This window comes from Schistocerca serialis, chromosome 9, assembly GCF_023864345.2.
Source record: "Schistocerca serialis cubense isolate TAMUIC-IGC-003099 chromosome 9, iqSchSeri2.2, whole genome shotgun sequence".
Classification (NCBI taxonomy): Eukaryota; Metazoa; Arthropoda; class Insecta; order Orthoptera; family Acrididae; genus Schistocerca; species Schistocerca serialis.
This window is the reverse complement of record NC_064646.1, coordinates 236210971-236228629: the sequence shown is the minus strand read 5'-3', so window position 1 is coordinate 236228629 and position 17659 is coordinate 236210971.

The following is a 17659-nucleotide window of genomic DNA, read 5'->3' as shown; positions in this document are numbered from 1 at the left end:
TCCTATGCAGAGTGCACCAGCGGCAAGATACAATCAGTACCTTCGTTGCGTGATAGTATTGGTAGTGTAACTGAAGACAGCGCTGCTAATGCTCAGTTCCGAAAGTCATTCACCAAGTGAGACAAAGTAAATATTCCAAAAGTCGAATGAAGAGCAACTGCCAACGAAATTAACTTAGACGTGGAGATCCTTGGCGTAGCGGAGCAGCTTAAATCACTGAATATCCTGGTCGAGACAGTAAACCAGTTAGGTTCATCTCGGAGTATGCTGACACTATACCTCCATATTAGCAATTGTGTACAACCGCTCGCTCTCGGAACGATCCATACCTAAGACTGGAAACTTGCACAGGTCACACCAACACCCTAAAAAAACGACATACAAGTAATCCGATGAATTCCAGACCCGTCTCACCAATGTCTGTTGCAGTAGGATTCTGGAACGTATACTGTGTTCGAACATTATGAATTACCTGGAAGATAACGATTTGTTGACAAATAGTCGACATGGCTTCAGAAAATAAAGTTCTTGACAAACACAACCAGCTCTACGTTCACATGAATTAATGAGTGCTATCGACAGAGGAGCTCATATTGATCTATCGTTTCGACAAGTCATCTGTATGACGCGAAAACTGTCAAATGACTCTAAATAATGAAAAGTGTAAAGTCAGTCCACGTGAGAACAAAAAGGAATCAGCTGAATTTCGGTTACACAATAAGTCACACAAATGTAAAGGCTGCAAATTGACTTAAATATTTAGGTATTACAGAAAATGCAAAAGGTCTACCTAGGAGACTGTCTATACCATGCCTGAACGTCCTCCTCTGGTGTATTGCTGTGCTGTGTTCGGTGTGCATCGGACAGCATTCGCGGAACAGATAGACAAAGTTGAAAGAAAGACAGCGCGTTAAATATTATCGTGAATCACAGGAAATAGTGTCACGGATATCGCTTCATGAAATTCCTCTCACCAACTTTCTCCTCCGAATGCGGAAATATTTTGTTTTGTCGACAACCTGCATAGGGAGAAATGATCATTGTCATAAAATAAGAGATATCAGAGCACGGATGGTGAGATTTAACTGTTGGTTTTTCCCAAACGCTGTTCTAGAGTGGAACGATAGAGAAATAGCTTGAAAGTGTAGTCAAGTAGCTGTAGGTGTAGGTGTATAAGAGATATGTTTCTCAGTACAGAAGATGAACAAGTGCTCGTAGCTCTTAAGGTATGCATTTTAGAGCCCAAGTTAACTGTAATTTTTTTCTTGTTCTGGTGGGTACTATCACCTCTCATAATATTCGACACAATTTTTTTGTAACGCTCTTTATAAAAGACTGCACAGGCATCTAAGACAAAATCACATAGTACATAACGTACTTCAAAAAAGAATAAAAGTCAAAACCAAATGGACTGACCGCAACTAACTCGCTGACAAATTATCTGCGTCATTACATGAAGAGAACATTCCTTCCACAGAACAACATAGAAGATGACTCAGAATAATGACCCCAACGCAAACTGTGACTCTGACTACACCATGTAAACCTTCTGAAAAATAACAGCGCCAACACTCAAGCACACGTGTACGTAACAGACATGCGTCTAATAGGTCGTGGCACTCCTTTATCCGCTAGGCTACGTTACGATTTTAAAAAGTAAACGTAAGTCATGACTCATCGCTGTAACCGCATACTCATGTGTGTAGTGTAAATAACACAGAATGAAGTTACAAGCACAAATACACGACTAATGGATAAACAAAAATTAACAGTAACACAATAATAACATATACATTGTTAAAATCGACGGCATTTTGTGGGATGGATGGGAATTTGGGAAATCAACATCACTACGAAGTACGCCCATATTTGGATAAGACTTTACAAACCGAATATCTCAGAGCTCTTTGTTTCATACCTAGGTCTGAACTTTTTCCTATACTATTCCATTTTCATTTCCCCTTCCCGAATAATTTACCTTTAACACCATTCAGTTCCTTAACTAATTTACAACGTATAAATCACTCAAATTTTTCATCATTCTTTATTCATACTTCATTTGCTGTCTGTAACGCAGAACAAATTGTCTTAATATTATGTAATAATTATAAATGCACGGTAAATATATAATACTAGGTAGCAGACGCAGTAATCGATATAAATGATTCTACTTCGACGTCGAGCTGTAGATAGGATATTGCGTGTATTGCCTCCAGAATCTCTTGTCACAGTCTTGCGCAACCAGCCGTCTGAATGGCCGTACAGTACGGTGCATTGGTAGTCGCATACCTGATACCCGAACTTTTCAAATGGAAGTTAAAGAAAGGCGTGTGCTATCGTTACTTCTTTACTGGAACAGGCTATTGGAGTAAAATTGTTTTAATCATAACCAAAGGCGTTAAAATTTGATAATTTCAGATACACATTTCTTGGACTCATCAGCTGTTACGTGCAGTTGTCGAGGTAATACAGAAATATTATATTTTCTAAGCAAAGTCTGATGCAAAATGCTTCCTCTTATCATATCTCGGATTTTTCTTTCTTTCGTCACAATACCTTGTTTACATTCGTTGCTGTGAAACTTACTATGGTTTAAGGGAGCACAGTTCAACCCTTACATCGATCAATCTTCCGTAGGGGGAGTTGTGGAACAGAATTTTTAATACCCGTTTTGTAACCGGTCTACACTTTTCTCTCTCTCTTCTGTGTTCCTGTTTGTTTGTTTGTACAATGTATCACGAGTATCGTCTTGAAATTTCGTGTCATGAGACTAGTGCTTAGTCTGGGCGCCGAGTTGCAGAATTGGAGACTCACTGCGTCCCCTCGGAAGTAACTCAGGACCTGCAGGATCTACAAGACCTCCATAGGTGTCGACTTTAGGAAACCAGTTCTGAGTGGAGAACTAATTCTAGACAACTAATATTGCCACCAAAGTTGATGTTACTAGAACCACTGATTTAGGCTTCACATTGCTGTATCTGTTAACCATTTCGTCCCTGGTATAGCCTACCCGGGGTCTCTCCTAAGAGTCGTCAGGGGCCTTTTATGCAACATTACAACAGATAGCTGCAGTTTAGCTCTACCAGTGTGTAGCTGGAGTCTACTCAAACGAATAATGCTCGTCGCCTCCTTCATGCGACAGTAAACGCCACTTTGTTTCCCGTTACATACTAGTCTGGTGCACTGTTAGTTCTACCATGTAGTGCGCTATTGGTGTATGTATTAACAGGGACGGTAAAACACGAAGAGTGACCAGCATTCCAGCGGCGAGTGCGCAGCGCTGCAACAGTGCGGTAGCAGTCATGACGCGCCGCGGAGGTGCTGTCACTGCTGATTATTCATGTTTTTACTGTGGCTGTCAGGAGTTTCCAAGCTGCTTTTCGCAGTGATGCAGTAGGAACATCGCTGTAGTTTCATAAAAATAGTAATTTTATTTCTTTCCTTTTTGCGTAAAGGACAAAACCGTTAACTAGCAGTGATATTTAGCATGGTGGAAAATAACGGTTGTTACTTTGACTACCAGGTAGATGGCAGTCATATCGCACTGCGTGACTCATTTCTCATTATTCAGTAACGAACAATTTCAAGGTTAGTTTCGTCGGATGTAGATCGTTTTTAATTGTTGTTTATCTTGCGTGATTTTTGTTTCTTTGTTAGCAGAGGCCAGTTTTTAATCGTAAGTACAAAATCTGATAGTACAAAAGTATCATGCATTTCTAAAGACATAAATACAGGGAGTATGACGACAGTTACTTGAAATCCAGATTTCATAAATGTCTACGGTCATCTATATCCATACACTTCAAACCTCTGTGAAACGCATGACTAAAAATATTACCTAATGCACAAGCTATTATGGCTTCTTACCGTTCCATTCGCGTATGGAGCGCGGTAAGAGAGTTTTGTTACAATGCCCCTGCGTGTGATACAGTCTGAGTTTGGCCTCAAGATTTCAAAGTTAGCAACATGTCAAGGGTGGTAATACTATGCATATGCGTGGAGTCATTGTTTAAAATTGGACGGCTGGCGTTTTCAGGACAGTTTACATCTGCGTTCAGGAGTCTCCCAGTTCAGTTCTTTCAGCATATCTGAACACACTCCAGCATGTCAAACAAACTTGGCACTATTCGTACTGTTCTTCTGTGTATATGTTCTACGTATATCAAAAAAACTTTTTAATCACCCTGGTTCGCGGAACTCTGATTAAAGACTTTGACTATGGGTACTATATAACACACACAATCTCTTTGACTGTTCAGCGATTACACTAAAGCTGTCCTGAGATGGAAACAACCATGCATGAGCAGCTCCTGTCAGACGGAGTGGGTCCGACAGCCGATCAGTTCCAGACGTTCCAACGGGAAGGAGGTACACGGCTTGTGTTGTCTGTAGTTTAATCATGCCTAGAATCTCAATACCACGGTTCGATCTCGTCCGCATTGTTACTTTGTGCCAGGAAGGGCTCTCAACAAGGGAAGTGCCCGAGCGTCTAGGACTGAACCAAAGCGATGTTGTTCGTACATGGAGGAGATACAGAGAGACAGTAACTGTAGATGACTTCCATCGCTCACGCTGCCCATTGGATACTACTACAGTGGATAACCGCTACCAACAGATTATGTCTCGGAGGAGCCCTGACAGCAACACCACCATGTTGAATAATGCTATTCGTGCAGCCACAGGACGTCGTGTTACGGCTCAAACCATGCGCAGTAGGCTGCATGATGCCTAACTTAACTCCCGACGTCCATCTTTGCATCCACGACATCATGCAGCGCGGTACAGATGGGCCCAGCAACATGCCGAATGGACCGCGCAGTATTGGTATCACGTTCTCTTCACCCATGAGCGCCGCATATGCCTTGAACGAAACAATCGTCGGAGACGTGTTTGGGGCAACCCGGTCAGGATGAACATCTTGGACACACTGTCCAGTGACTGCAGCAAGGTGGAGGCTCCCTGCTGTTTGGGGTGGCATTATGTGGGGCCGACCTACGTCGGTGCTGGTCATGGAAGGGCCGTAACGGTTGTACGATACGTGAATGCCATTCTCCGACCGTTAGTGCAACAGTATCGGCAGCATATGGAGATAATTTGCACCCCCATCGTGCACATCTTGTGTATGACTTCCTTCAGGATAACGACGTCGCTCGACTAGAGTGACCAGCATGTTCTCCAGACATGAACCCTATCGAACATGCCTGGGATAGGCTGAAATGGGCTGTTTATGGACGACGTGATCACCAACCACTCCGAGGGGCCTACATCGGATCGCCGTTGAGGAGTGGGACAATCTGGACCAATAGTGCACTGATGAACTTGTGTGTAGCATGCCACTACGAATAAGGCTTGCATCAATGCAAAAGGACGTGCTACTGGGTATTAGAGGTACCGGTGTGTACGGCAGTCTGGACCACCACCTCTGTGTGTCCCGCTGTATGGTGGTACAACATGCAATGTGTGGTTTTCATGAGAAATAAAAAGGGCTGAAATTATGTTTATGTTGATCTTTATTCCAATTGTCTGTAATGGTTCCGTAACGCTCGGAACCGAGGTGATACTAAACTTCTTTTGATGTGTGTATATTCCCCGTGAGTACTTTCTAATACGAGTCTCACACACTGCGGCAATATTCTAGAATGGGTCCCGCGAGAGATTTATGAGCAATCTCCTATGTAGTAGACTGATTACATTTATCTAGTATTCTATCAATAAACCAAAGTCTGCTGATTGTTTTACCACGATTTGAAGTATGTGATCTTCACACATCTTGTTACTACACCGTGTTAGACCGAGCTATTTGTATGAGTTTACCGATTACCGTTGGGGCTCGTTGATGTTATACTCACAGAATACCACTTTTTTTCGTTTTGAGAAGTGCACAATTTTACACTTCCGAACACATAAAGCAAGATGCCTATCTTTGCACCACTTTAAAATCTTATCAAGATCTGACTGAATATTTGTGCAGTTTCTTTCAGACTTTGCTTCATCTGCGGAAAGTCATAAGTTACGATAAATATTGTCCGCAAGGTCGTTAATATACGTGAACAACAAGAGATCCGCACATTTTCCTGGAATATACAAAGAGTTACCTATACGTCTGTCGATGACTTTCCATCCGAGAAAACTTGCTGCGTCCTTCCTGTTTGATACCCCGTACGATCGCACTTCTCATAATAAGCGTAGGTGTGGTACTGCTACGGTTTAGAAATCGAGAAGTACTACATCTACATGACTGCCTTGATCCATAGATATTGAATGTCAAGTGAGAAAATTACGTGTCGGGTTTCAGATGATCGATGTTTTCTAAATTCGAGCACTTTGGCATGGAGAAAGTTATTCTTTTCGAGATATCTCGTTACATTTTGGCTGAGAATATGTTTTATGTGTACTAGTGTTTTAAATGATGAACGACTACAGTGTGTCATTTGTTACAAAGTCTTGTCTACTGAAAGCAAGTGTTCTAGCAAAATTGAACGTAAATTGGAATTAAATCATGGTAGTTTGAAATACGAACAACAAGAATGCACGTTGAAAGAAACGACAGAACAAAAAGAGTACTTCACTAAACAAGCCACGACTCCTACAAAGGCCCTTCTGTCGTCTTGCAAAGTTACCTACCGCTTAGCAAACAGCAAGGAAGCGCACCCAATATCACAGTCTTTGTTTTGCCAGTTTCTGTACTTTCAACATTGCAGCACAGTCCGCAGTCGTGATAATGTAATATATAAGAAACTAGAAGTCTTGACTGCGGTAGTGAAACCAACCTTTACCTAGGTTCCAGCCCTAATAATTGAGCCTTCTTCAGAAGATATACATGAATCTATAATTTGTTTAAGAGGGCATGGTCTAGAAATAAAACTAAAACAACCTGAATAGGTGTAGTCACATTTTAAAGTTAAGTCTTGGTGTTGACGTAGTACTGATGTAACGCATTTTTAAAACGTGACTATGCCTATTCAGGCTGTTTTAGTTTTATTTATAGACCATGCCCTCTTAGACAAATTATAAACTCAGATATATCATCTGAAGAAGTCTCAATTATTTGGGCCGAAAACTAGGTAAATGTTGGTTTCACTACCGCAATCGAGGCTGATAGTTTCTTATATATTTCCAGTATCTCTTGACATGGTATCTAACATAGGATAGGTGAACCAACTGCCAAGCAAATGGAAAGTGTGCCTTTGTCACACAACAGCATTAGTGGGCGATTACATCATGTGACTGACGATATTATCAATCAGCTGGTTGAAAAACTCAACGGTTATAGTGATTTCTCTATTCAGATAGGTCAAGCTACATAGAACAACAACGATGTTCATCTGACATGGTACGTAAGATTTATACATAATAAGAAATTTTATGAAGTTGTTCTTTTTGCAGCAAAGTGCGTCTTGGATCAAAAGAAACACATCTCTTTGAAAAACTACACTCTTTTACAGAAGAAAACAACATTAATGGGGAAAACTGTGTAGGGATGTGTAGCGATGGAGTTCATAGTGTGCCATGCTCTTATTGTGTTGCATTAAAAGCTCTGATCCGTAAAGAGATTCCTGGTGCTGTTTGGACACATTGCTTCATTCACCTAGAAGCTGGGGAATCAAAAAGCATGTGCCCTGTGTTTCATGATCGCAGTACACGTCATTAGAAGCCAGCCACTGAAGTCGAGACGATATCAACAATTAATATCCGTTGATAAGGGGCTGAGCCCAATTCCATTAAGCCTCAAATTGATCAAATGGCTCTAAGCACCGTGGGACTTAACATCTCAGGTCATCAGTCCCCTAGAATTAGAATTACCTAAACCTAACTAACTTAAGCCCCCCCATGAACCATGGACCTTGCCGTTGGTGGGGAGGCTTGCGTGCCTCAGCGATACAGATAGCCGTACCGTAGGTGCAACCACAACAGAGGGGTGTCTGTTGAGTGGCCAGACAAACGTGTGGTTCCTGAAGAGGGGCAGCAGCCTTTTCAGTACTTGCAAGGGCAACAGTCTGGATGATTGACTGATCTGGCCTTGTAACAATAACCAAAACGGCCTTGCTGTGCTGGTACTGCGAACGGCTGAAAGCAAGGGGAAACTACAGCCGTAATTTTTCCCGAGGGCATGCAGCTTTACTGTATGATTACATGATGATGGCGTCCTCTTGGATAAAATATTCCGGAGGTAAAATAGTCCCCCATTCGGATCTCCGGGCGGGGACTACTCAAGAGGGTGTCGTTATCAGGAGAAAGAAAACTGGCGTTCTACGGATCGGAGCGTGGAATGTCAGATCCCTTAATCGGGCATGTAGGTTAGAAAATTTAAAAAGGGAAATGGATAGGTTGAAGTTAGATATAGTGGGAATTAGTGAAGTTCGGTGGCAGGAGGAACAAGACTTCTGGTCAGGTGACTACAGGGTTATAAACACAAAATCAAATAGGGGTAATGCAGGAGTAGGTTTAATAATGAATAGGAAAATAGGAATGCGGGTAAGCTACTACAAACAGCATAGTGAACGCATTATTGTGGCCAAGATAGATACGAAGCCCACACCTACTCCAGTAGTACAAGTTTATATGCCAACTAGCTCTGCAGATGACGAAGAAATTGAAGAAATGTATGATGAAATAAAAGAAATTATTCAGATTGTGAAGGGAGACGAAAATTTAATAGTCAGGGGTGACTGGAATTCGAGTGTAGGAAAAGGGAGAGAAGGAAACATAGTAGGTGAATATGGATTGGGGGACAGAAATGAAAGAGGAAGCCGCCTGGTAGAATTTTGCACAGAGCACAACATAATCATAACTAACACTTGGTTTAAGAATCATGAAAGAAGGTTGTATACATGGAAGAACCCTGGAGATACTAAAAGGTATCAGATAGATTATATAGTGGTAAGACAGAGATTTAGGAACCAGGTTTTAAATTGTAAGACATTTCCAGGGGCAGATGTGGACTCTGACCACAATCTATTGGTTATGACCTGTAGATTAAAACTGAAGATACTGCAAAAAGGTGGGAATTTAAGGAGATGGGACCTGGATAAACTAAAAGAACCAGAGGTTGTACAGAGATTCAGGGAGAGCATAAGGGAGCAATTGACAGGAATGGGGTAATAAATACAGTAGAAGAAGAATGGGTAGCTTTGAGGGATGAAGTAGTGAAGGCAGCAGAGGATCAAGTAGGTAAAAAGACGAGAGCTAGTAGAAGTCCTTTGGTAACAGAAGAAATATTGAATTTAATTGATGAAAGGAGAAAATATAAAAATGCAGTAAGTGAAACAGGCAAAATGGAATACAAACGTCTCAAAAATGAGATCGACAGGAAGTGCAAAATGGCTAAGCAAGGATGGCTAGAGGACAAATGTAAGGATGTAGAGGCCTATCTCATTAGGGGTAAGATAGATACCGCCTACAGGAAAATTAAAGAGACCTTTGGAGATAAGAGAACGACTTGTATGAGTATCAAGAGCTCAGATGGAAACCCAGTTCTAAGCAAAGAAGGGAAAGCAGAAAGGTGGAAGGAGTATATAGAGGGTCTATGCAAGGGGGATGTACTTGAGGACAATATTATGGAAATGGAAGAGGATGTAGATGAAGATGAAATGGGAGATACGATACTGCGTGAAGAGTTTGACAGAGCACTGAAAGACCTGAGTCGAAACAAGGCCCCCGGAGTAGACAATATTCCATTGGAACTACTGACGGCCGTGGGAGAGCCAGTCCTGACAAAACTCTACCATCTGGTGAGCAAGATGTATGAAACAGGCGAAATACCCTCAGACTTCAAGAAGAATATAATAATTCCAATCCCAAAGAAAGCAGGTGTTGACAGATGTGAAAATTACCGAACTATCAGCTTAATAAGTCACAGCTGCAAAATACTAACACGAATTCTTTACAGACGAATGGAAAAACTAGTAGAAGCCAACCCCGGGGAAGATCAGTTTGGATTCCGTAGAAACACTGGAACACGTGAGGCAATACTGACCTTACGACTTATCATAGAAGAAAGATTAAGGAAAGGCAAACCTACGTTTCTAGCATTTGTAGACTTAGAGAAAGCTTTTGACAATGTTGACTGGAATACTCTCTTTCAAATTCTGAAGGTGGCAGGGGTAAAATACAGGGAGCGAAAGGCTATTTACAATTTGTACAGAAACCAGATGGCAGTTATAAGAGTCGAGGGACATGAAAGGGAAGCAGTGGTTGGGAAGGGAGTAACACAGGGTTGTAGCCTCTCCCCGATGTTGTTCAATCTGTATATTGAGCAAGCAGTAAAGGAAACAAAAGAAAAATTCGGGGTAGGTATTAAAATTCATGGAGAAGAAATAAAAACTTTGAGGTTCGCCGATGACATTGTAATTCTGTCAGAGACAGCAAAGGACTTGGAAGAGCAGTTGAATGGAATGGACAGTGTCTTGAAAGGAGGATATAAGATGAATATCAACAAAAGCAAAACAAGGATAATGGAATGTAGTCTAATTAAGTCGGGTGATGCTGAGGGAATTAGATTAGGAAATGAGGCACTTAAAGTAGTAATGGAGTTTTGCTATTTGGGGAGCAAAATAACTGATGATGGTCGAAGTAGAGAGGATATAAAATGTAGGCTGGCAATGGCAAGGAAAGCGTTTCTGAAGAAGAGAAATTTGTTAACATCCAGTATTGATTTAAGTGTCAGGAAGTCATTTCTGAAAGTATTCGTATGGAGTGTAGCCATGTATGGAAGTGAAACATGGACAATAAATAGTTTGGGCAAGAAGAGAATAGAAGCTTTCGAAATGTGGTGCTACAGAAGAATGCTGAAGATTAGATGGGTAGATCACATAACTAATGAGGAAGTATTGAATAGGATTGGGGAGAAGAGAAGTTTGTGGCACAACTTGACCAGAAGATGTGATCGGTTGGTAGGACATGTTCTGAGGCATCAAGGGATCACAAATTTAGTATTGGAGGGCAGCGTGGAGGGTAAAAATCGCAGAGGGAGACCAAGAGATGAATACACTAAGCAGATTCAGAAGGATGTAGGTGGCAGTAGGTACTGGGAGATGAAAAAGCTTGCACAGGATAGAGTAGCATGTAGAGCTGCATCAAACCAGCCTCAGGACTGAAGACCACAACAACAACAACTAACTTAAGGACATCACACACATCCATGCCCGAGGAACGATTCGAACCTGCGATCGTAGCAGCAGCGCGGTTCCGGACTGAAGCGCTAGAACCGCTCGGCCACAGTAGCCGACCATTTAGTCTCATTGGCGGGAATATTTTGAAAAGCGTTAATTAACACTAGACTGAACTTTCCTCTTTCCGTGCTCAGTTGAAATTTTTGATCTCTGGGAAGTTCAGAGACAGTACATTGTTTTCAAGCTGCTATATTGTTGTGACTTCATTGAAAAATCCAATTGACTGAATGTATTCCTTCAAGGTAATGACACTACCATCCTGCAACAGTCAGAAAAATTTCAGTCTTCCGAGAGAAACGCTATCGCGGAAGATCAAATTGAGTATTAAACTTATAAATTACGCTTTCACTGCTGTTCAGGCCTCTGTAGGAGGCAATGACTTTCAGCTGAGCGAAGAATCGATGACTGTGTTTATGGATCATTTAACAGAACGCAGTGGTTCCTTTTTGAAGTAATTTCCACAACTGGATGAAATATGCTTTCAGTACAAAGTTTCCATCAGCGCTCACCAATGATAAACAAGAGCAATCTACTGATGTTTCCTCAGCATCCACATTGAAATCAAACTTCGTTTCCTCATCACTGCTTGAGTTTTGGAGCTTTGAAGCATAAGTTTCCGAAAGTCGCTAAGAATATGTGATGAGTTGTGATAACTTTTGCAATATCGTACTTATGTGAGGAAAGCTTTCCGGTATTGCCAATTGTCAACACGAAATATAGATCGCGAATCAATGTGGAGCTATAAATGGTAGCAGTAATTTCCAGTCTTTTGCTGGGATTCTAAGAACTGATGATGAATTAGATAACGCACTGTTCCCATTGAATTCGTTGCAAGAGTATTGTAATGTTGGCAATAACATTTAACAAATAAATAACTACTCTCACTCATGTTTTCTTCAAAACTTAAGTTTATTGGTAAACATGCAACCTGACGCGACAAATGAAAATAAGCACTAAGGATGGGGATCGGACACTAGGCAGATCACATATATAATTTTGAACCACCCCGTTTAATGGGTAGGTAAAATTCTGCTTTAAAACTATTCAATTTGTAGCAGGAAACAGACGGGAGCATTACATTGGCAGTGGGCGCCTCAGGAAAGACCTCACCAAAAGTATTTGTTTAGGTAGACTCCAGTTACAGGTTGCAAAAGCGAAATTGCAAATATCTGCCGGAACACCAGATAAAATGTGTCTGACCACTCTTAGGGCCAGATGTACAATCGCTGGCTAAATCTAAGGTTAGCTGACCAAGGAATACGCTAACGACGGTATTACTTTGAGAGCTAGTTGTATTACGTCATTTTATTCCCCAGTTAGCTATTCATGAAACAGAGATCCCGTACAGTTAAGTTGGCCACAACTGAAGTATATGGTGGATATTTTCGCTCACGTGATTCTGTTCATTTACTTCTCGAGTTCTCGTAGTCTGCAAACCAAGTTTTATCATTAACAGCTAGAATAGGTCAAGGGCGCAAAACTATTCCCTGGAGAATGTTTTGAAACTTGTAGATAATATACAAGATTTGAAAAACGTTATAGAGAATGAAGAGACCAGAAAGTATTATGCAACATTAAGGCAGCAAAGGCTGCAGACTGGCGGCGGTCCGTTTGTAAAGCACAAGTTCCAAGTTGTGTATGCCAAAACATGCAATTTGATTAAAATGTCCACAGACGGACAGCAAAGCCATTTTGACTCTATTTCAACGTTTAAATGTAAGATAACATTCGGTACAAAGCATATGTATGGTAGGTGATGAATCCCTAGTAGTTAGCAAACAAAGTAACAATTTTGAAAGGCATACAGCTTTATGAAATAATAGTCGTATGTCATCTTTTTCTTCTCCTTTTCAGAGTCTCCAGTAATCTACGACACCACAGGCGGCGTAATGGAGATTGATTTTGCAGATAATTCAGAGCTGAGTTATCTCCTGGCTACCTCTGTCATAATTATATTGTACAGTGATTAACTCATAATAGCATCAATAGTTATTCTACAGAACGTCCATTTTCTGAATTACTGAACATTGTTGGTTCCTCCAATTTTGAAGTTACTAACCATATACAAATCCCATTTTTGAGATGTGGCGATAACTAATCAGTACACTGGGCGATATATATGAACAACGTTTACAATGGACAACCATAATGCTTTTGATATGGCTGGGCTATAAATATACCTCTGGTTCACATCCAGACTGGAAGCTTTTGTCATTTTCTCTTCTAATTGTATGAGGAACACTAAATATTGTATACATAATTCTGGCTTGTGCTTTCATCCCTAGCAGCTATGTGCAATTTTCGAGGGAGGGGAAAGTAACTGGAGAACTGGCATTTCTCTCTCTACTTTCTTGTCTTCTACAATCTCTAATAAAAACTTCCAATTTTGCTTTTAGAATATGAGTCCCTGTTCACAGATGTGTGAAGTGAACACGCCATTGGTTGTGGAGACACACTCGACAGGTAAGAAACGTAAAAACTGTTTCAAAATAAGTCGATATAAGCCAGAATTAGAGTTGTCACAAAATGAATATTGTAATACTCCAGAACCCCAATTTTGTTCATAGTAATACAAATCCATATGTTGCTGTGTTCATAAATTTTCTCAGTACTGTAATGTAGTCTACAAATAAAGCATTAGCTGTTGAACACATCCAATCTCACACAAAGTTTAAATCATATGCAGGTATGGAGGGTAACCTGAATTTTTTTTTCTTATTATGGTTACGTTCAGTTTAAGGTAGAATCTTCGTCACTGTCTCATAGAGCTGCAAAGAAATGTGCATGAACTCTTACATAACATGGTGTCTTAAGATATTTTCATGAATATTATACATTTGAGTACCATAAACTGGGGCTACTTACACCATATGCAGGTAACTTTGACTCACTAGTCAGAAAAAGTCTTTAATTTCTCCCATGTGAAAGCTTTTGTCCTTAGCAAAGAGTAAACGAAGCAGCATTCATTCCCAATGTAATACGAATGATTCTGAAGGAAGCGAGTTAACAAAATATGTTCATGGCAGCATTATACTCTATGTTGACTGTAAATATTTTGACTGCTGTTATGTCCCAAAAATGTATGCTTGGAGAGTTTACATCTGGTAAATTAAAAATTAGGTGAACATAATTTTACATTCTGTCAGTATTACATAATAGGGTGAGAAAATGCCATTTGGGCAAAATACAATTTAAATAGTATATTTAACGCTACCATAGATTGGCGAAAAAAACTGTGCCAAAGCCTCAGCTGTTTGTGTAATACGGCTAACATCCATACTGTACCGTATCTTTGTTTCCAAATAGTATTGTTTCCAAATAGTTAAAAATAGTGCAACTGCGAAATGAACGTAATTGCTTAACTGATGTAGACTTGGGTATTTACTGCATCACTTTCTGTAGAATTTGAATGTTTCGTGTTCTTGCCTTCAAAATTTAGTTTTATCTTTGTTTCTCACGCTTCTGTTTGTCATTTATACGAGGGCGGTTCAGAAAGTAACCTCCGATTGGTCACAGTGCGGGTTGTGGGGGGACTAGCGACGCCATCTGTGCGTTCACGCACTCAACAGGTCAGTCGGCATCTAGCCGTGGTCGAGTGAACGTCGTACCTGCGCTAGTTTAGTTTTTGTGGCAGTTTGAAATGTGTGCTGCAATAGAAAACCCCGCCAAATGTGAAGTGCGTGCTGTCATAAGGTTTTTTACAGCCAAAGGATATTCTGCAGCAGCTATTCATCATGAGCTTTGTGCCGTGTACAGACCAAGAGTTATGAGTGAAGGAGTTGTCCGTGAATGGGTACGATTATTTAAAAGCCGACGAGAAAACGTTCATGATGAAGAGAGGAGTGGTAGACCATCATTGGTGACTGACGAACTCATTCAGACAGTTGATGCAAAAGTTCGTGAAAATCGACGTTTCTCAATGTCGGAGTTGTCTACTGGTTTTCCACAGATTTCTAAGACTCTTGTACGAGATAGTGACAGCAAGATTGGGTTACCATAAGTTCTGTGCATGATGGGTGCCCAAAATTCTTACCGACCACCACAAAACTCAAAGAATGGCCTCTGCATTAGACTTTCTGTCACGTTATGAGGACAAAGGAGAACGATTGTTAAACAGAATCGTGACCAGTGACGAAACCTGGATTAAGTACGTGAACCCTGAGACAAAAGAACAATCAAAGATGTGGGCACATTCAAATTCGCCTACCAAACCAAGAAAAGCCTCGCAAGATTTTTCTGCCAGAAAACTGATGGCAACGGTGGTTTGGGATGCCAAAGGGGTGTTGTTGGTTGAATTCATGGAACGTGGTACGACCATTAATCAAGACGTGTACTGTGAAACAATAAAAAAGTTATGACGGGCTATACAGAACAAACGCCGTGGTATGCTGACTTCCGGTATCGTTTTTTTGCACGATAACGCCCGTCCTCACTCTGCTCGCAGAACAACGGCCCTTCTTGAGTCCTTCAAGTGGGACGTTATCAACCATCCACCTTACAGCCCAGACCTGCCGCCAAGTGATTATCACCTCTTCATGCATTTGAAGAAATGGCTCGGGTCACAGCGGTTTGATGACGACGAAGAGCTCAAAGATGCGGTCACAGGCTGGCTCCAGGCACAAGCGGGTGATTTTTATGCAGAAGGAATTTCAAAGCTTGTGAAGAGATACGATAAGTGCCTCAATCGCTATGGAGACTATGTAGAAAAATAGTGCAAAGATGTAGTTGTAAGATGTATATATTAAAATATTTTTATTTAACTTGGTGTATTTTTTTAAATCAACCGGAGGTTACTTTCTGAACGGCCCTCGTAGAAATAAGCATTGACTTTACCTTGTCTCAGCATTGTATTGCCACTTTTTAAGAAGAAATGAGGGCACTCAAAGTAGCTTTGAGTGTGGATAATACAGACCCACTGTTTTTAAATTGTACCACAGCAACAGATGTATTGCATTAATATAATGTTTTAATTAATAGCTCCAGTCTTTGGCACTAATAGGACCATGCACCAGGAATTTACTCCCTACCACTATTTCCTTCATTTATTACCATATATAAAGACAGTAACCCTGATTTATGGTATATGAAAGTAAAGGGACTTTTTGTCACAGTATGTGTGCTGAATTTTCTTTTATATTTCAATTTATTTAGTTGTTGGGTTAGTGCTGCAATTGCTTAACATTTGTTGTTTTTAGAGTGAATATGAGAAAACATTTTTAACATTTTGCCATTAAGCCCTTGTCTTTGTGGTTATGCAGTACACGATATTAAAGCTTAAAATTAATAATAAATACTAATTGTAAAAGAGAAATATTTTTAATTCTTTTCTTAAATTTTGGATGCAGACAGGGCAGTTAGTTCAGGAGAATGCCTGTCAGCTGCACCAGTATCAGATACATGACATTGCTCTTCGCGTGCTGTACTTGCAGGTTATCAGGTTTCACAAACACAAATGTAACACTGAAGCTCCAAATCCCCGACACAAAATTGTACTTTCCTTATAAAGAAATGTTCCATGACATCAATCTAAACGCTTAAGCACATTCATTAGCTTTTATTACAAGTTACACAGAATTTTATACATTTCCAATACCAGAACAAAATGCGTATATTTGTTCCGAGATCCCAATCAGGTCGAAGAAAATGGAATCGGCAGATAATGATATTGTCTGTGACTGTACAACTGTTGGGTCCATGGACTACTGCCAAGACTGACTTAGTGAACTTACAAATGGTGCTGTTCCATAACATGAGGAATCCCAGAGCAGAGAAGAAAAACTGTTTAGCTCAAAAAAAAAAAAAAAAGAGAGCCCAGAGTTCGCAAATAACAATCAAAATGACAAATTGAAAATCAAATACTGAGTAGAAACATTAATTCAAATTCATATAAAAGCTTTTTATTTTCTTTTACTTCATACAAATTCTATTTATTAATTTAAAAACAGAATTGAAGTAATAAAAAATACGTCTCTTGTGACATGGTGTCCATTGTCTTGTGCTTCCTGGGGTCTTTCATCTGCAATATACATACCAGTGCCTGCCAGGAAAAGCGTATCGAGTGGTGGTAATACCTCGTTCATTTCTATTGCCATGTCATGTAGTGCAGCATATGCAATGGCGACAGCCTCTGCCATTTTAGTCTACAGTCTTAATCCATTACCTAGCACTCGAAACCGTCTCTTCGACACAATATATGACCTCTCTACAACATTTATTGTTCTTATATGTGATTCATTATAAAGAATCACAGCTTGTGTCCTTGGATTGGTTAATGGAGGAAGAAGATAATTTTACGCTGCATAACGAGAATCACACAAGACACACAAGACATCACGTTCATGAAGAGCTCTCTGCCTAGATTTATTAAAAATGATCTGATCATTTTCTGAATCTGGCCACTTACAGCGATGTCCAATATTTTTAGATCATAGTTCGTCACTGATTGCACATTCACTGAAAAATATCCTATTCTTCCCCTATATTCTTCT